The sequence below is a fragment of the Bos grunniens genome, chromosome 26, assembly GCF_055505025.1.
Source record: "Bos grunniens cultivar Pamir isolate PY7600 chromosome 26, Bosgru_T2T1.0, whole genome shotgun sequence".
NCBI classification, from domain to species: Eukaryota; Metazoa; Chordata; class Mammalia; order Artiodactyla; family Bovidae; genus Bos; species Bos grunniens.
Window position 1 is genome coordinate 27,273,124 of NC_141190.1, and position 21,611 is coordinate 27,294,734.

At 39.8% G+C, this 21,611-nt stretch overlaps 1 long non-coding RNA gene across 1 annotated transcript; it reads right to left on the reverse strand.

The window, feature by feature from the left end:
- Nucleotides 1-6,772: 6,772 nt before the first annotated feature.
- Nucleotides 6,773-21,403, reverse strand: LOC147344295 (uncharacterized). The gene is made up of 2 exons (XR_015155387.1): nt 21,342-21,403; nt 6,773-9,199 (listed from the first exon to the last, which is right to left on the reverse strand). It is a non-coding gene; the product is annotated as an uncharacterized LOC147344295 (long non-coding RNA).
- Between the last annotated feature and the right edge of the window lie 208 nt (nt 21,404-21,611).

Here is a 21,611-nt window from a genome sequence, read left to right on the forward strand (position 1 = left end):
TAATGAAAAGGACATCTTTTTTTGGGTGTTAGTTCTAAAAGGTCTTGTAGGTCTTCATAGAACTGTTCAACTTCACCTTCTTTAGCGTTACTGGTTGGGGCATAGACTTGGATTACTGTGATATTGAATGGTTTGCCTTGGAAATGAACAGAGATCATTCTGTTGTTTTTGAGATTGCATCCAAGTACTGCATTTCGAACTCTTGTTGACCATGATGGCTACTCCATTTCTTCTGAGGGATTCCTGCCCACAGTAGTAGATATAATGGTCATCTGAGTTAAATTCACCCAAGATTTCCAGGAGAAATGTCAATAACCTCAGATATGCAGATGACACCACTCTTATGGCAGAAAGTGAAGAGGAACTGAAAAGCCTCTTGATGAAGCTGAAAGATGAGAGTGAAAAAGTTGGCTTAAAACTCAATATTCAAAAAACAAAGATCATGGCATCTGGTCCCATCACTTCATGGGAAATAGATGGGGAAACAGTGGAAACAGTGTCAGACTTTATTTTTGGGGGCTCCAAAACCACTGCAGATGGTGACTGCAGCCATGAAATTAAAAGACGCTTACTCCTTGGAAGGAAAGTTATGATCAACCTAGATAGCATATTGAAAAGCAGAGACATTACTTTGCCAACAAAAGTCTGTCTAGTCAAGGCTATGGTTTTTCCAGTGGTCATGTATGGATGTGAGAGTTGAACTGTGAAGAAAGCTGAGTGCCAAAGAATTGATGCTTTTGAACTGTGGTGTTGGAGAAGACTCTTGAGAGTCCCTTGGACTGCAAGGAGATCCAACCAGTCCATTCTGAAGGAGATCAGCCCTGAGATTTCTTTGGAAGGAATGATGCTAAAGCTGAAACTCCAGCACTTTGGCCACCTCATGCGAAGAGTTGACTCATTGGAAAAGACTCTGATGCTGGGAGGGATTGAGGGCAGGAGGAGAAGGGGACCACAGAGGATGAGATGGCTGGATGGCATCACTGACTCGATGGACGTGAGTCTGAGTGAACTCTGGGAGTTGGTGATGGACAGGGAGGCCTGGCATGCTGCGATTCACGGGGTTGCAAAGAGTCAGACAAGACTGAGAGATAACTGAACTGAACTGAAGATGGTTGAGAACTGTGAATAGACCTCACTTCATTTGATTCCGATAATTCCATTACCATAATCTTGGGAAGTGGCCTTAACAAGTCATGTAATCATTCACAATCTCTAATTCTTCCCTTTGACTCATTATATCTATCTTATTGAATTTGATCAAAATCATATGTGATTTTTTTTAATGTGGTAATAAGTGCACAGTGCTTGGCAAATAGTAGTCATTTATTAAGAAAAAACCAATTTTTATTAACATATTATACTTGTTACATTTATAATCTTGTTTTTTAATTCTCTAGTAACTTAGTTTCTCTTGTTAATCATGTCTTCCTGAATCCTCTCTAAGAGCTCAGAGAATAAGAAAAAGAACAAATTATTTCTTTATTACTTTCGCTCTGCAGATTTCCAGTGACAGTTGCTGAGTCATGTCCAACTCTTTGTGACCCCATGGACTAAACAATCCATGATATTCCTTCAGGCCAGAATACTGGAGTTGGTAGCCTTTCCCTTCTCCAGGGAATCTTCCCCACCCATGGATTGAACTCAGGTCTCTTGCATTGCATGCAGATTCTTTACCAGCTGAGCCACCAGGGAAGCCCAAGAACACTAGAGCAGGTAGCCTATCTCTTCTCCAGTGGATCTTCCCAACCCAGGAATTGAACCAGAGAACCCTGTGTTGAAGGTGGATTCTTTACCAACTGAGCTATCAGGGAAGCCCAAATGCCCACTAATTAATACTAAATATATATTAAGCTTTTGACTATGTGAATCACAATAAACTGCAGAAAATTCTTCAAGAGATGGGAATACCAGACCATCTGACCTGTCTCTTGAGAAACTTGTATGCAGGTCAGGAAGCAACAGTTAGATCTCGACATGGAAAAACAGACTGGTTCTAAATAGGAAAAGGAGTACGTCAAGGCTGTATATTGTCACCCTGCTTATTTAACTTATATGCAGAGTACATCATGAGAAACGCTGGGCTGGAAGAAGCACAAGCTGGAATCAAGATTGCCAGGAGAAATATCAATAACCTCAGATATGCAGATGACACCACCCTTATGGCAGAAAGTGAAGAGGAACTAAAAAGCCTCTTGATGAAAGTGAAAGAGGAGAGTGAAAAAGTTGGCTTAAAGCTCAACATTCAGAAAATGAAGGTCATGGCATCGGGTCCCATCACTTCATGGGAAATAGATGGGGAAACAGTGTCAGACTTTTGGGGGGCTCCAAAATCACTGCAGATGGTGACTGCAGCCATGAAATTAAAAGACGCTTACTCCTTGGAAGGAAAGTTATGACCAACCTAGATAGCATATTTAAAAGCAGAGACATTCCTTTGCCAACAAAGGTCTGTCTAGTCAAGGCTGTCATGTATGGATGTGAGAGTTGGATGGTGAAGAAAGCTGAGCACCTAAGAATTGATGCTTTTGAACTGTGGTGTTGGAGAAGACTCTTGAGAGTCTCTTGGACTGCAAGAAGATCCAACATGTCCATCCTAAAGGAGATCAGTCCTGAGTGTTCATTGGAGGGACTGATTTTGAAGCTGAAACTCCAATACTTTGGCCACCTCATGCGAAGAGTTGACTCATTGGAAATGACCCTGATGCTGGGAAGGATTGGGGGCAGGAGGAGGAAGGGACAACAGAGGATGAGATGGGTAGATGGCAACACCGACTTGATGGACATGGGTTTGGGTGGACTCCAGGAGTTGGTGATAGACAGGGAGGCCTGGTGTGCTGCAATTCATGGGGTCACAAGGAGTCGGACGCGACTGAGCGACTGAACTGAACTGATATATTAAGCTAATGAATATATTAATATGTATGATAATGTATACTTTTGTGTGTGTATATATGTGCACATATAGGTATATACACACAGAATTTGCTTTAAACTCTGCATAAAGAAATGAATCAGTGACACTGAACCTCAGAAATCATATGAGTTGGTGGTCCTAAAACAATACATTTTGACTTACTATTATTATGGTAACTTATATGGAAAGTCCCAAGAAAATAATTCATTTTTTTCATTAAAGGTAAAACAAGAATAAATAAGCAAAACAATATGAAGGGTTTACTCAATCTGTGAAGACTAAGTACTTCTTGAGGTAAGATTCAAGGAGTTTAGTCATTAAACCCCTCATGAAATACTGAATAGAAAACTATCAGATTTAGCCAAGGTATTTGAAATTAAGTCTGGTGTGGAAATAAGAGAAAGTAACTTTGTTAATTCTTCTCTCATTTTATGCTAGAAGAATAAAGAATATTTTTATCAAAAGTATCCTTTGATGTTGACATCAATTCAGTTGCCCTCCCAAAGCAGAAGTTCAGTTCACAGCCCAGAAGTTTTTCTTTCCCATTCAATTATCTCCAAGGAAGATATATGAAGTACATATTTGCATTAGTCTGAAGCCCCAGCCTAAGGGAAGGAAACTGAAGCCTGTCTACTTGTGAACAATGGGCTTCATTTCATGCTTTGTTCTAGGAGGCAATGGACTTCATTCAATCACTGAAGAATTGTAGCTAATTTTCCCATTCTAGTCCCCAGGGCACAACTGGTATTAAATGAAAACAGTAAGCTGTTATTTCAAAAGCATTCAATAAATGGTGGATAATGCTTATCTAACCTTTGGATCAGGACTACTGAAGTAGACTTTATTATTCTCATTTTGCAGATAATAAAATGGAGGCTCAGATATATTATATAAATTTGGCATTCAACAAACCTGGATTTGAATCATGGCTTTGCCACTTTCTAACCCTGTATCCTTGGGCAAAGTCTGTCCTCTTTCCACTACACCATAATACATCCATTTTCCTCTCCAAGAGACAGTCACCTACAATGGAACTCATATTTTGTGGACCGCCCACATCCATCACCTGATGCTTACTTTGAAACGTACGGAATGGACACAGATCAGCACTGACTCTGCAGATTTACTGCTGTCACATCGGGATGCATGCTCTTGCTCTCACATGATTAGTGCCAAGGGAATTGAGAGCTTATTCTGCTTATGCAAAGCTTAAACTCATGAGCTAGGGAAGTATTCTAACTTTTTCATAAATGATTTGTCTTTTTGATAAAATTTCATCTGATAATTCATAAAAAATGAGAGAAAGCTATCACTCCAGGGCACCTTCAGTAGATCAGAGCCCAATATCACAGAAACTTTTCCCAGTTTTCTCAGATCATCAAGCTAAATAATGAATCTGAAGTTTCCTGATGTCTTTCCTGCCATGAAGCTTAAATTAGATGTGGTCTCCCCTGGGTACCATTCAAAAGAGTCTAATGACAGTGTAAAAATATTGAAAGGAGCTAAACGAGATTCTTTTATTTAAATATGTATAGCTATATATGTACTGACTTCACTTCATTGAAATGAAAAGGAAAGAGCTAACTTCAATGTTAATATCATTCTCCCATTGCTTGACTTTATAAATAAATGCCAATAATTCTGAGGCTTTGCAAGATGGATATTTATAATTACTGCAGATTTCATTAGCTAAAAAGCCAGCATTAGAAGGTAAAAATTAGGTTTTAATGAACAATTCTTTGGAAGGATGTCATGAATTGGTATCTGGAGGATATAATCATGACTTAAAAATCAAGCAGACTAAATGAGTCCAGGAAAGGGCTAGATAGAATCAGGACTAAAATAACTTTAAAGACAGGTCCTTCTTGAACCATTTCTCCCAACCCGCAGGGAAAATAACAAAGAAAATAAATAAGAATAAGAGATGTGTGTTTTAAAAATGTAATTTGTGTTGTAATCCTTTTTATTTGATGGGGACAATTTGGGTTGACAATTTTAACAGTTGTGACTTAACACAGCAAATTAAAGGCTTTGGCAGCAAATCAATAGATTCACAGTGATTGGTGCTAAAATTCAATGGCCTTCCATAGGGTATTGTCTAAACCCTGCCTTGTCAGACTTCATGAATCCAGCACCATCTTGGGAGGGGTTAATGACCAAGATAAATTTAGAGTGAGAGTTTTCCAATGCAGTCTGGAAGGAGATCTGCTGCAGCCGATGATAGAAATAATGACAGCAAGTAACACTGTTATCACTGACAAACGCACAGAGCAGTTTTATCTGCCATGCGCGGTGCTGAACACTATGTAAAAATAATACACATTAACTTGAAGGGCTGATTTAACAAGGAGATTTAAGAGCCAAAGTGAAAGAGAAACTTGCTTCACATTCTTAGTGTATTTTTCTAACTATCATGTATTGGGTCATAATAGCTTTACAACAGACTTGAAATTGCCTTTATATTTTAAAAATAATCATTTTTTAAATACAAGAAAAAGGAACAGAACTATTTCTATCTAGTAGTGGTAAATATTAAGCATGGATATTTTATTTGAGAAATTAATAATTATAAGAAGTTTTGAAGTTACTACAGCTACCTAACAACAGCACTGTGCTTGCAACAGAGTACAGCAAGCTTATGTCACTCTTGTGGTGGCTGGAGAATTCTAATTCCGTCTCAGGAGAGGTCCAGGAATTCTCAGCTCACACTCATGCCATTTATAATCTCCTTCCGTTTTGTTAAAATATATCTTTCCTTCAATGGTCTCATTCGAGAAGAGCTACCTCCTATGATTTGTATTTTGTAAATGAAGTAAGCACAGGAGATTATCTATGGCTCTGTCTCTGGTTGTTCATAATTCTGCTCTGGGGTACTAATAGTGAATCATTTACAAAACTGACACTGTGGATTTATTTGAGATATTCTGGCTTTTCTGAAAACTTCGTGTCAGTTTGTTGTTAATATTTTGTTCTGTGTGTGTGTGTGTGTGTGTAATGATTAGAGCATGAATTCATAGATGCAACAGGGACAAAACAACATGTCAGCAAGCATATCTTACCCCTCAGGTATCTGTCTACCTTCATCTTCCTCTATAAATCCCATTTATAGATCAACTGGGATATTCCTTCAGTTCAATGGTTCAGTCGTGTCTGACTCTTTGAGCCCCACAGACTGCAGCACTCCAGGCTTCCTTGTGCATCACCAACTCCTGGAGCTTGCTCAGATTCATGACCATCGAGTCGGTGATGCCATCCAACTATCTCATCCTCTGTCATCCCCTTCTCCTGTCTTCAATCTTTCCCAGCATCAGGGTCTTTTCCAAGGAGTCAGTTCTTTACATCAGGTGGCCAAAGTACTGGAGTTTCAGTTTCAGCATCAGTCCTTCCAATGACTATTAAAGACTTAAGGATGGACTGATTGGATCTCCTTGTAGTCCAAGGGACTCTTGAGAGTCTCCTCCAACACCATAGTTCAAAAGCATCAATTCTTTGGCTCTTTACTGCCACAAAACCTTTGCTTACACTGACCCCTAATATTTTCATCTGTCCATTGACATATAACCAGTTTTTTAGAATATAGGTAAAATGCCACCATTCATTAATTCTCGAGCCATTCATTAACTGCTAATCGAACCCCTTCCCCCATCTGTAACACCAAAAGTCTTCACAAACATCCCCTGAATTCCTTCTTATATCATGATACTTGGCTAGTCACACATTTCTTCTCATACAAACTAAAATTACTTTGAAGACAAGGTCTACAATTTATATATCTTTACCACAGTTCCATATTCAGGGTTCTGATTTTGAACATACTGAATCGACATTATCGCATGGTGGATGCCTAAAATGAAATTTAAGTACTACAGAATTTTATTCTTTAAGACCCCATTAAAAACAGTTCCTATAAATAAGAGGAATCTCTTACTTTACCCTATAAACCCTAGGGTCAAATGCAAAGTTTGCAGCCAGATTACACAGGCTCAGATCCGAATTCTATTGTAAATAACTGAGAGATCTTGGGGAAGTTTTCTTGTTTTTCTTGGTTTCTACACACTCATCTATAAAGTGTGCTTGATAAAAATAAAACATTATAAATACCGATTATACTGCACCATTGGAAGGCTTAAATATGCTAGTAGATGTAAAGAACTTAATAGTGAGTCCACTGAAGATACGGTTAAGTTCAGTTCAGTTCAGTTGCTCAGTCGTGTCCAACTCTTTGCGACCCCATAGACTGCAGCACGCCAGGCATTCCTGTAAATCAACAACTACCAGAGCTTGCTCAAATTCATGTCCGTCGACTTGGTGATGCCATCCAACTGTCTCATCCTCTGTCATCCCCTTCTCCTGTCTTCAATCTTTCCCAGCATCAGGGTCTTTTCAGTGAGTCAGTTGTTCGCATCAGGTGGCCAAAACATTGGAGCTTCAGCTTCAGCATCAGTCCTTCCAATGAATATTCAGGACTGATTTCCTTTAGGATTGACTGGTTTGATATCCTTGCTGTCCAAGGGATTCCCGAGTATTCTCCACCACCACAGTTTAAAAGCATCAATTCTTTGGCACTCAGCTTTCTATATAAGCCAACTCTCACACCCATACATGACTACTGGAAAAACCATAGCTTTGACTAGATGGACCTTTGTCGCAAAGTAATGCCTCTATTTCTTAATAACACTGTCTAGGTTGGTCATAGCTTTCCTTCCAAGGAGCAAGCACCTTTTAATTTCATGGGACCAGATGCTGTGATCTTAGTTTTCTGAATGTTGAGATTTAAGCCAACTTTTTTACCCTCCTCTTTTTTCAAGATGCTCTTTAGTTCTTCTTGACTTTCTGCCATAAGGGTGGTGTCATCTACATATCTGAAGTTACTGATATTTCTCCTAGCAATCTTGATTCCAGCTTGTGCTTTATCCAGTCCAGCGTTTCTCATGATGTACTCTGCATATAAGTTAAATAAGCAGGATGACAATATACAGCCTCAACATATTCCTTTCCCAATTTGTAAACAGTCTGTTGTTCCATGTCCAATCCTAACTGTTGCTTCTTGACCTGCATACAGATTTCTCAAGAGGCAGGTCAGGTGGTCTGGGATTCCCATCTCTTTCACAATTTTCCACAGTTGCGGTGATCCACAGTCAAAGGCTTTGGCATAGTCAATAATGGAGAAGTAAATGTTTTTCTGGAACTCTCTTGCTTTATCAATGATCCAGTGGATGTTGGGAATTTGATCTCTGGTTCCTCTGCTTTTGCTAAATCCAGCTTGAACATCTGGAAGTTTATGGTTCACATACTGTTGATGCCTGGCTTGGAGAATTTTGAGCACTACTTTGCTAGTGTGCGAGATGAGTGCAATTCTGCAGTACTTTGAACATTCTTTGGCATTGCCTTTCTTTGGGATTGGAATGAAAACTGACCTTTTCCAGTCCTGTGGCCACTGCTGAGTTTCCCAGATTACTGGCATATTGAGTGCAGCACTTTCACAGCATCATCTTTTAGGATTTGAAATAGCTCAATTGTAATTCCATCACCTCCACTAGCTTTGTTCATAGTGATGCTTCCTAAAGCCCACTTGCCTTCACATTCCAGGATGTCTGGCTCTAGGTGAGTGATCACACCACCATGGTTATCTGGGTCATAAAGATCTTTTTTGTACAGTTCTTCTGTGTATTCTTGCCATGTCTTCGTAATATCTTCTGCTTCTGTTAGGTCCATACCATTTCTGTCCTTTATTGAGCCCATCTTTGCATGAAATGTTCCCTTGGCATCTCTAATTTTCTTGAAGAGATCTCTAGTCTTTCCCATTCTGTTGTTTTCCTCTATTTCTTTGCACTGATCACCGAGGAAGGCTTTCTTATCTCTCCTTTCTACTCTTTGGAACTCTGCATTCAAATGGATATATCTTTCATTTTCTCCTTTGCCTTTAGCTTCTCTTCTTTTCTCAGCTATTTGTAAAGCCTCCTCAGATAACCATTTTGCCTTTGTTCATTTCTTTTTCTTGGGGATGGTCTTGATAACTGCCTCCTGTATAATATCATGAACCTCCATCTATAGTTCTTCAGGGACTCTATCAGATCTAATCCCTTGAGGATATGGTACAGGCTCTATAAACATTAGCTGTATTGCTGTCTCTTGTCTAGATTTTAAACAGTATCCACAGGCTAACTTTGTCCTGCAATCATCATGTTTTGCTCAGCCTGACACTGTTGCTACACATAACACTTTTTAGTTTGTTGCCAACATTAAAAGGAGGATACTGTGCATTATTCAGATTTCTGAATTTTCCTGGAAAAAAAATAGAAAGCTTGGTTAACACTGAAACTTTTGTTTGCTGAAGGAGAAAAATCAGCTGGAAGCAAGCAGTGCCTGCCCACTCTAGACAGGGGATGTGTTCTCTGGTGCTTCAGGGGCCGCAGTTGCTTGCTGCCTCCCTGAGCACATGTCATCCCTCACATCACACCTGGTCTGAGATCCCCATCCAAACTATCTAGATAGAACATGGAGGCATTGGTTTTAAGCCTCTGATATTTTAAAATAATAATGATTCATGAATACATCACTGATGATCACCTATAGCAAAATAACATAGCCTGGATGTGAATGCTACTGTTGCAATAACTATAACCTTGATTGTCTCTAGCCAGTGATTATTGACTACACTATCTACCATGCACTGTCATAGAACTTGATATAAGTTAACCTTACTACTTATGAGAAACTTGCAAAGTAGGTATTTGTCATTGTTGTTGCGCAGTTGCTAAGCAGTGTCTGACACTTTGAGACCCCGTGGACTACAGCACTCCAGGTTTCCCTGTCCTTCACTACCTCCCGGAGTTTGCCAGATTCATGTCCAAAAGTAGATATTATTAATTCCTTATTTTACAAGTAAGAGAATGGAAGCTCAGTGAAATATAGCCACTCGCCCAAGGCCACTCAAGGTGTCAGCAAGACAACACAGGACTATCTGGCCCCAAACCCAGTGCTTTTCCACCACACTGACCTGTCTTCCCCTTGTCAATCTTTCTGGCTTCTCTTTTACAGTATTTATCCACATACCAAGGAAGACTGAAAGAAGGAGATTTTAGTTTTACTATGCATGATGAATTGAAGCATAGGCAGACCCCAAAGGAAAAAAAGTGACATAGATGAGTAAGCATAGTCCTGGGAGAAATGCAGAATTGTTTCTCTATTAGGAATACTATGAAAAATAATTCAGAAAAAGAAGTGCTAGAGTTTTTTCCAACTGAATCCTCTGAAGTGAGACAAAAGGCTTTAAAGATATAATTTTCCAGCTGCTGATGCTCAGTCATACTTTAGAATATATAGATTTATATATATAGATATGTAAAACATTTCTATTTTGAAAGCATAACAACCCCTTTCTAATGAAGCAGAGAAACAATGCATTTTCACTGACATTACAAACTGGGAAGAGTATTTCAAGCAAAAGAATATCCTATATTTGTGTACACATATCAGTTCAGTCACTCAGTTGTGTCCGACTCTTTGCAACCCCATGGACCACAGCGTGCCAAGCTTCCCTGTCCATCACCAACTCCTGGAGCTTACTCAAACTCATGTCCATACAGTCAGTGATGCCATCTAACCATCTCATCCTCTGTCATCCCCTTCTCCTCCTGCTTTCAATCTTTCCCAATATCAGGGTCTTTTCCAATGACTCAGTTCTTCACATCAGGTGGCCAAAGTATTGGAGTTTCAGCTTCAGCATCAGTCCTTCCAATGAATATTCAGGACTGATTTCCTTTAGGATTGATTGGTTGGATCTCCTTGTAGTCCAAGGGACTCTCAAGAGTCTTCTTCAACACCACAGTTCAAAAGCATCAATTCTTCGACACTCAGCTTTCTTTATAGTCCAACTCTCACATCCATACATGACTACTGGAAAAGTCATAGCTTTGACTAGATGGACCTTTGTTGGCAAAGTAATGTCTCTGCTTTTTATATATAAGAAAGAAAGAGAATTAAGTACTCATTATTCATTTTCATTAGGCTACACAAACATTTTTATAATTTTACTAAGAATAATTTGCAGTTGCTTGTTAAATATTGTTTATTGTTTCATTGATAAGGTTGGAGCTCACATGCTTATTGTTTTCCTGGATCACTTGTATTATTACTAGGAATTATGCTTTTTGATTTGTTGGAGTTTTTGCAAGCTTTTTTCTATATTCTGTGGGGGCTTCCTTGGTAGTTCAGCTGATAAAGAATCCACCTACAATGCAGGAGACCCCAGTTTGATTCCTGGGTCGGCAATATCTGCTGGAGAATGAAAGGCTACCCACTCCAGTATTCTTGGGCTTCCCTGGCGGCTCAGCTGGAAAAGAATCTGCCTGTAATGAAGGATACCTGGGTTTGAAGATCCCCTGGAGAAGGGAATGGTTACCCACTCCAGTATTCTGGCCTGGAGAATTCCATGGGCTGTATAGCCCATGGGGTCGAAAAGAGTCTGACACGACCCAGCAACTTTCACTCACTCTGATTCTCCAAGAAGCAAAGTACTCAATACAATGTTTCAGTTTCAGAATAAATTACTTAAAATGCCCTGAAAGTCTGTCTTTTCTCCTTCCTTCTCTGGAAAGCATAGGAAAGCAAGGTATAAATTGCCACAGTAATAGTCTGGCAGCTCTGGTATCCACTGCTTGATTATCAAATCGTATTTATACTGGGCTAATTAATAATATTTTTCAAATACAATAGGAAATGCAGGTGAGCTAAGAAATGCTTAGGAGAAAAGAAAGAAAGAAAATACCACTGAAATATTGCAGAGAAATCACTTACAGACCAATTCCTCCAAGCCCCCAAAATAATTAACTCCAGAGAGTTCATGAGTTCTCAAATATTGACAGGCATTCCACCATGGCAGTTACTAAATAGATTCACCAAAACTGTTAATAAACAAATGACCTGCTGCTTCAGAAAAGGGGTAAAGTATATCTCAAAATTGTTTGCATTTGTCTCAATTGCTATGCTTACTATGTTCCAAGCAAGAATAAATAGTGTGGATGGGAGGGGCAGGGGCACGAGGACGTGATCCTAATAAGTCACACAGAGGAAAAATCCCTAATCTCCATTTAAATTACAGTGACAGTTGACAGCCATAAGCACAACAAACAAATAACCAAGCTCTGGATTCTATTGGAGTTCACCTTAACCTTACTCAGATTTTGCCTACTCATTCTATAGTAATTGAAAATGCCACAAAAATAATGCCTTTCTTACTACAGTGTAGAATTAAGCAATTACTATAAATAAAGAATAATCAAGCTAAACTATTTTAATAGTAAACTGTCACTATGCTGTTTTTAATCTATATGTACAAATAATTTATCATGTATATAGCACCTACTCTCTTGACTATGTCAACACATTCATCTGGCTTTCTGTCTCCTGCAAGTTCTCAGTCATCTTTACACGAGCAAACAGTCACATTCTAAGAGAAGCAAATATCCTAATATATTCATGCTATTATTGTTCCTTGGAAAAGATCCAGAGCTTCAATAAGGCAGTGATTGGAAATGCACAAAGTATTTTAATATCCTAATTATTTTGATTTAACTTCCTCTAATAGTTTAAATTGATAGTGAATTTATTTAGACCCCATTAGAGTTTTGTTTTTTTTTAAACAGACTATAAACGCAGACTGAACTTAATCTCAAGACAAAATTAATTATTCATGCTTCAAATTGCTGATACACTTTTCCAAAAACCTGCCACCCTCTTCTACACTCAGCCTTTAATTTTAATTTCCTTTTCCATTTTAGGAAAGTAATTATTGGCAATGTATATGTCATTCTGAAGAGCAGTGAGGCCTTCTTCTCACTGATCAGAACACAAAACAGGCTCTCAGAGCTGCAAGGAGAGAAGTTGCTAAGTGTCATCAATTTGATATCACCATCATAGCCTCCCATCCCCTTGAAGCTGAGTTACTGCAGGGGGAGAAGACCACAAAGCTGTAAGAATCTCTCCTGTATTAATAATGGGAGAAAGTGAAAGTCACTCAATCGTGTCCAACTTTTTGCGATCCCATGGACTATACAGTCTATGGAATTCTCTAGGCCAGAACACTGGAGTAGGTAGACTTTCCCTTCTCCAGGGGATCTTCCTAACCCGGGGGGTTGAATTAATAATGGGAAAATCAATCATTAAATGACCTCATCCACACCACAGAAAACTCAAGAATGTTTTCAGTGAATGCAGCACACTTTTGTGTAAGTTAATGCTCATCTTTCATCCATTTTGCTGAATTCAAATGGCTGTTTTCAAGGGAAGTGGGCTTTTGACTCAATGGAAACATTAAATATTCAAACTTGTTAGTAACCAACTATGCAATGCAAGATTTTTGACTCTGGTTTTCTTAAACATGAGAAGGGTTCCATAATAATAATTAATTAAAAACCCAGTGATACTACAAATGATGTATCAACAGAAAATTTGATTAAAAATTACTGAGCATAGCCCCACCCATCAGAAAAAGACCCAGTTTCCCCCTCAGTCAGTCTCTCCCAAGCCTTTTATCCTTCTACATCAGAGGGCAGACAGAATGAAAAAAACAATTACCAGAAACTAACCATCTGATCACATGGGCCACAGTCTTGTCTAACTCAATGAAACCATGAACCATGCCGTGTAAGGCCACCCAAGACAGACAGGTCATGGTGGAGTGTTCTGACAAAATGTGGTCCACTGGAGAAGGGAATGGTAAAAGTCTTCAGTATTCTTGCCTTGAGAACCCCATGGACAGTATGAAAAGGCAAAAAAATAGGACACTGAAAGATGAACTACCCAGGTCCGTAGGTGACCAATATGCTATGGGAGATCAGTGGAGAAATAACTCCAAAAGGAATGAAGAGATGGAGCCAAAGCAAAAACAACACAAAGTTATGGATGTGACTGGTGATGGAAGTAAAGTCTGATCTGTGAAGAGCAATATTGCATTCAAATCTGGGATGTTAGGTCTATGAATAAAGGCAAACTGGAAGTGGTCAAACAGGAAACTGCAAGAGTGAATATCAACATTTTAGGAATCAGTGAACTAAAATGGACTGGAATGAGTGAATTTAAATCAGATGACCAATATATCTAATACTGTGGGCAAGATTCAACTAGAAGAAATGGAGTAGCCATAATAGTCAGCAAAAGAGTCGGAAATGCAGTACTAAGATGCAATCTCAAAAATGACAGAATGATCTCTGTTCCTTTCCAAGCAAGCCATGCAATATCACAGTAATCCAAGTCTATGCCCTGACCAGTAACGCTGAAGTTGAACGGTTCTATGAAGACCTACAAGACCTTCTAAAACTAACACCCAAAAGAGACGTCCTTTTCATTATAGGGGACTGGAATGCAAAAGTAGGAAGTCAAGAAATACCTGGAGTAACAGGCAAATTTAGCCTTGGAGTACAAAATGAAGCAGATCAAAGGCTAAGAGATTTGCCAAGACAACCCACTGGTCATAGCAAATATCCTCTTCCAGCAACACAAGAAAAGATCCTACACATGAACATCACCAGATGGTCAATACCGAAATCAGATTGATTATGTTCTTTGCAGCCAAAGATGGAGAAGCTGTATTATACAGTCAGCAAAAACAAGACTGGGAGCTGACTGTGGCACAGATCATGAACTCTGGAAGGCTAAATTCAAAAATAAATTGAAAAAATTAGGGGAAAACTTTAGACCATTCAGGTATGACCTAAATCAAATCCCTTATGATTATACAGTGGAAATGACAAATAGATTTAAGGGATTAGATCTGAGTGTCTGAGGTTTGTATGACATTATATCTGGAGGTTTGTGACATTGTACAGGAGGCAGTGATCAAGACCAACCCCAAGAAAAAGAAAGGCAAAATGGTTATCTGAGGAGGCCTTACAACTAGCTTAGAAAAGAAGAGAAGCTAAAGGCAAAGGAGAAAATGAAAAGTATACCCACTGAATGCAGAGTTCCAAAGAATAGCAAGGAGAGATAAGAAAGCCTTCCTAAGCAATCAATGCAAAGAAATAGAGGAAAACAATAGAATGGGAAAGACTAGAGGTCGATTCGAGAAAATGAGAGATATAAAGGGAACATTTCATGCAAAGATGGGCACAATAAAGGACAGAAATGGTATGGACCTAACAGAAGCAGAAGATATTAAGAAGACATGACAAGAATATGCAGAACTGTACAAAAAAGATCTTCATGACCCAGAAAATCACGGTGGTGTGATCACTCACCTAGAGCCAGACATCCTGGAATGTGAAGGCAAGTGGGCCTTAGGAAGCATCACTATGAACAAAGCTAGTGGAGGTGATGGAATTCCAGTTGAGCTATTTCTAACCCTAAAAGATGATGCTGTGAAAGTGCTGCACTCAATATGCCAGCAATCTGGGAAACTCAGCAGTGGCCACAGGACTGGAAAAGGTCAATTTTCATTTCAATCCTCAAGAAAGGCAGTGTCAAAGTATGTTTAAAGTACTGCACAATCGCACTCATTTCACACGCCAGCAAAGTAATGCTCAAAATTCTCCAAGCCAGACATCAACAGTACGTGAACCGTCAACTTCCACATGTTCAAGCTGGATTTAGAAAAGGCAGAGGAACCAGAGTTCAAATCCCCAACAATCAGTGAATCATTGATAAAGCAAGAGAGTTCCAGAAAAAATATCTACTTCTGTTTCATTGACTACGTCAAAGCCTTTGACTGTGTGGATAACAACAAACTGTGGACATTCTTCAAGAGATGGGAAAACCAGACCACCTGATCTGCCTCTTGAGAAATCTGTATGCAGGTCAAGAAGCAACAGTTAGAAGTGGACATGGAACAACAGACTTGTTCCAAATCAGGAAACTAATATGTCAAGGCTGTATATTGTCATCCTGCTTATTTAACTTATATGCAGAGCACATCATGTGAAATGCCAGGCTGGATGAAGCACAAGCTGGAATTAAGATTGCTAGGAGAAATATCAATAACCTCATACACGCAGATGACACCACCCTTATGGCAGAAAGTGAAGAAGAACTAAAGAGCCTCTTGATGAAAGTGAAAGAGGAGAGTGAAAAAGTTGGCTTAAAACTCAACATTCAGAAAATGAAGATCATGGCATCCAGTCCCATCACTTCATGGCAAATAGATGGGAAAACAATGGAACAGTCACAGACTTTACTTTCTTGGTCTCCCAAATCACTGCAGATGGTGACTGCAGCCATGAAATTAAAAGATGTTTGCTCCTTGGAAGAAAAGCTATGACCAACCTAGACAGCATATTAAAAAGCAGAGGCATTACTTTACCTACAAAGGTCCATCTAGTCAAAGCTATGCCTTTTCCAGTAGTCATGTATGGATGTGAGAGTTGGACTAGGAAGAAAGCTGAGCGCCAAAGAATTGATGCTTTTGAACTGTGGTGTTGGAGAAAACTCTTGGGAATCCCTTGGACTGCAAGGAGATCCAACCAGTCAATCCTAAAGGAAATCAGTCCTGAAAATTCATTGGAAGGACTGATGCTGAAGCTGAAGCTCCAATACTTTGGCCACCTTATGGGAAGAACTGACTCATTGAAAAAGACCCTTATGCTGGGAAAGATAGAAAGCAGGAGGAGAAGGGGACAACAGAGGATGAGATGGTTAGAATGTATCACTGACTCTATGGACATGAGTTTGAGTAATCTCTGGGAGTTGGTGATGGACAGGGAAGCCTGGCTTGCTGTGGTCCATGAGGTCATAAAGAATTGGACAGGACTGAGCGACTGAACTGACCTGCATAATGTAAAAGGAAGACAACATCAAGAACAAACACTATCTGGTTTGAATCCAGAAGACCTCTACTCCAGCTGACTTTTTTCACTTACATGTTCATTACTTTGGCAAAATCTTTGACTCTGTTGACTCAGATTACTCATCTTTGAAGATGGTCCTAGACTACTCGATCGAATAAGATTATCTTTATATCACTTAGAAAAAGAAGAGAACACTATTCAATTATAAGATCATATTATCTCTATTGTCATCTGGGGAACTCATTTCAATTCTGTCTTCCACTGTACAGTACAAGAATTGCTCTTAAAAAGCTACAACATTGACTTGTCTTGTGCTGCTTTTTGATGAAGAGTATGTTTTGGAAGACAGATCTAAGACAAACCATCCCCCCTCACCCTTTTCAGATTGATTTTCCTTAAGTATAGTGTGTCTGATCAGTGATATTACCCAGAGCCTAGCACAGAGGAATAAAAAAACAAACAGCATAACAATTCAACAGACATGTCTCTCTTTTGCTCTAGCTGAAGTAGCAATGAACAGTAACTCTATAAGTCATCTATCCTGATGTGGGACTCAATCCATTTCTGTGTATCCAGATCAAAGTATTCTGAACAACTAGCCTGTTGGGTCCTGCTGCGTGTACTATCAGCATGGTCAGTTCAGTTTAGTTCAGTCACTCATTCGTGTCTGACTCTTTGTGACACCATGGACTTCAGCAGGCCAGGCTTCCCTGTCCATCACCAACTCTTGGAGCTCACTCAAACTCATGTCCATACAGTCAGTGATGCAATCTAACCATCTCATCCTCTGTTGTCCCCTTCTCCTCCTGCTTTCAATCTTTCCCAATAACAGGGTCTTTTCCAATGAGTCAGTTCTTCTCATAAGGTGGCCAAAGTATTGGAGCTTCAGCTTCAGTATCAGTTCTTCCAATGAATATTTAGGACTGATTTCCTTTAGGATGGACTGGTTGGATCTCCTTGCAGTCCAAGGGACTCTCCAGAGTCTTCTCCAACACCACAGTTCAAAAGCATCAATTCTTCGGCACTTGGCTTTCTTCATAGTCCAATTCTTACATCCATACATGGCTAGTGGAAAAATCATAGCTTTGACTAGATGGACCTTTGTAGGTAAAGTAATGCCTCTGCTTTTTAATATGCTGTCTAGGTTGGTCATAATTTTTCTTCCAAGGAGCAAGCATCTTTTAATTTCATGGTGGCGGTCACCATCTGCAATGATTTGGGAGCCCAAGAAAGTAAAGTCTGTCACTGTTTCCATTGTTTCCCCATCTATTTGCCATGATGTGATGGGATGGATGCCACAATCTTAATTTTCTGAACGTTGAGTTTTAAGCCAACTTTTTCACTCTCCTCTTTCCCTTTCATCAAGAGGCTCTTTAGTTTTTTACTTTCTGCCATAAGGGTGGTGTCATCTAGGAGCCTGGTAGGCTGCAGTCCATGGGGTCACTAAGAGTTGAACATGACTGAGAGACTTCACTTTCACTTTTCACTTTCATGCATTGGAGAAGGAAATGGTAACTCACTCCAGTGTTCTTGCCTGGAGAATCCCAGGGACAGGGGAGCCTGGTAGGCTGCCATCTATGGGGTCGCACAGAGTTGGACATGACTGAAGTGACTTAGCAGCAGCAGCAGCATCTGCATATATGAGGTTATTGATATTTCTCTTAGCAATCTTGATTCCAGCTTGTGCTTCATCCAGTCTGGCATTTCACATGATGTGCTCTGCATATAAGTTAAATAAGCAGGGTGACAATATATAGCCTTTACATAGTCGTTTCCTGATTTAGAATCATTTTGTTGTTCCACGTCCAGTTCTAACTGTTGCTTCTAGACCTGCATACAGATTTCTCAGGAGGTGGGTCAGGTCTGGTATTCCCATCTCTTGAAGAATGTCCCACAGTTTGTTGTTATCCACAGAGTCAAAGCCTTTGGTGTAGTCAATAAAGCATAAGTAGATGTTTTTCTGGAACTCTCTTGCTTTTTCAGTGATCCAACGGATGCTGGAGATTTGATCTCTGGTTCCTCTCCCTTTTTTAAATCCAGCTTGAACATTTGGAAGCTCACGGTTCACATATTGTTGAAGCCTGGCTTAGAGAATTTTTAGCATTACTTTACTATCATGTGAGATGAGTGCAACTGTGCAGTACTTTGAACATTCTTTGTCAATGCCTTTCTTTGGGATTGGAACCCATTTCTTTGGGATTGGAACTTATCAGCATGGTAGTTGTAGTTATAAGATCCCAAAGGGTGTGATCTGGGCATAATTAACAAGCTTCCTAAACCATGGGGTTTTCTGCCCCTGATTCATATTCCCTGCTAGCCATCTGCCCTTCTCTCTCATCCTTATCTACTTTCAATCTCAATCTTTGGTTCACTGTCTTGCCTTCCATGAACCCTTCCTTTGTCAGAGTTTGGCTGTTAGTTAAAGTCCCTAGAGTTAACTCTTGGATCCAATAATTCACAGCTGTGTGAGTTTGGGCTTGTTAGTTAAAACTTAGCAAGGTTTAGTATTCTTATCCTTACAAGGGGAAATATAGAGTCCACTGTTAGAATTTAAATAAGCACATATATGTGCTTGACGCATAATAAGTAAACAAGAAATGTCGATTAGTGTTGCAATTTGTCATAATAAACTCTTCACTATATGGAAATTATACAACAATTTTTTAAACCTAGGCCTCTCATTTGGTTCTTAGCATTAACTTTTTTTATTTGTCACAGCTCCTCTTCCAGAATTTTTTAGGTGAGGCTTTCTACTTCAATTTATGGGATAGGAGTATATAAGCAATTTATTTTTACATTCTCCATAGCATCTAGTAGAGTGCATTGATATAAAGGCGGCCAACATTACGTGTTGTGCAAATAAACGAATAAACAGGTGACTTAGGTGATTCCTGGGGGGTGGCCTCTGGCTAAGCTTCCTCTGAATACCTCACCTGTTAGGTCTTCTGCCCCCAGGAGAGCCTGATATTTGCATTATCTCTCAGCTTGTGGAAGGCTCCTTTTCTTTTTATAGTCTGCTGCATGCACCAGGCAGCTGGTATTCAGCCCTCACTCCACTGTGGCCCATTAAGAAAGGACGATCTCACACTGGCAATGCTGAAGGCAGTTAGACTCGGGGTACAGAAGCAGAACAGGAGTTTGGAAATGTGGTTGATTGACAAGAAAACACATTAAAATTTCAAGAGTAGCTTTCAAGCCAAGTGCACTCACCAAACATTCAAGATATTCGTTCTAGAGGGAAAAAAGCAAAGTCTTTTCTGGAATACAGACCCTCCCCCTGCTATATGAGACAGAGGTCTGTCATGGTAAATATCCTTACCTCAGAGGGAAAGCAGAAAGAATCAGAATTCCTACTAGTCAGGGCCTATGTGAACTTGGGGAAGCGACTTTTCTGTTCACCTCGGTTTCTCTTGTGCAAAGGTAAACCAATGCCCTCTCAGATTCTTTCAAAATGTAGAGTTATATGAATATAAAATGAATAATATAATACATATGATATTGCCAGACCTGGGTTCGATCCCTGGGTCAGAAAGACCCCCTGGAGAAGGAAATGGCAACCTACTTCAGTATTCTCACCTAGAGAATCCCATGGACAGAGGAACCTGGTGGGCTACAGTCCACGCGGTCGCTGAGTCAGACATGACTAACACTTTTAGAAAAACAAGACTCATTTCAAGGGTTCAATTTCACGCATTCCAGTCTAGATTTGACATTACAATCTGACTTGCTTTGGAGCCAAAATGTGGGGAACAGAGAAAAAGAAATGACACAAATCAACCTATCTCAGAGTAATGCTCAGTGTAAACAAAAGCAAAAGTTAACTTGTTTCTTGATTTTTTAAAAAGCTTAAAAAAAAACCCTCAGAAATGCTTTGTCATGCTGTTCTTAAGGGATTTTGGATACAGGAGGTTATGAAGATGGGCAGATTTTTAAAAAATCTTTTCTGTCCTAAGAAATGGGGATGCAAACATTAGGGATCTGAGTTTAAGCAGTTCCTATTGTTTAAAATCTGGGACCTTAAAATCCTTCATAGGACATATAGTCAGCCCAGGCCCTTTAGATGTCTACCAAGGTCTCCACCCGCTTCAGCCCACACACAGATCCAGGACCCATCTCTCCCAGAGGAGATGTTACAGAGGAGAGGGAAGAGAGGAGAGGAGGGTGGTGGAGGAAGCTGTTTGCCACTTGTAACTATTTCCCAACAACCTGCAAATGTTCCAAGTTCCTTGGCAGCACGCTACACACCAAATTAAATCTGAAGTGCTAATCTGGCACGATTTTTTATTCATAACATCAATTCTCAACATTAATTTTGACATATCCTTCTTTTTCTGTTAATATTTCCAAATGAAACCGAAACTTTACTTGGCAAAGGAGTATCTGCTGAGAAATAAAATGAGGCCCCCGCTTCTGGCTATAGTGGAGCCGAGTTCTCTGCCCACCCCAACCCCTTCAGGGAGGTGAGCACTGTTTTCTTATTAGGCCTTGGAGCCAGCTCTTCCTTCAGCTCTCTGCTGGTGACCCCAGAGAGCTGATAAATGGCACTTATTTCCTACTCATAACCTAGTTTGTAAGCTCATAAATCACCCCCAAACACCCTGAAACCCATTTCCTAAGCTCTTCTCTTGATAAACCACAGAGTTTGCTACCTGGGAGAGATCAGGAGATCAGTTCGGAGATCTGGGCTCCTCTCCTCGAGCCCATTAGGTTCAGGTGTAAGTTGTTTTAATCATTAAAATATCTGCCAGCTGGAAGGTTTACTACTGGAAGTGTATGTGTGCCTGTCTGTGGTCATGACCAACGCCTGAAGGTTGTGTTTGTTAGGAGCGGGGAGGACGGGCAGTGCAGAGAGTGGCTAAGTATTGGACTGTGCTGTGCTCAGTTGTATCTGACTCTTTGTGATCCCTTGGACTGTAGCC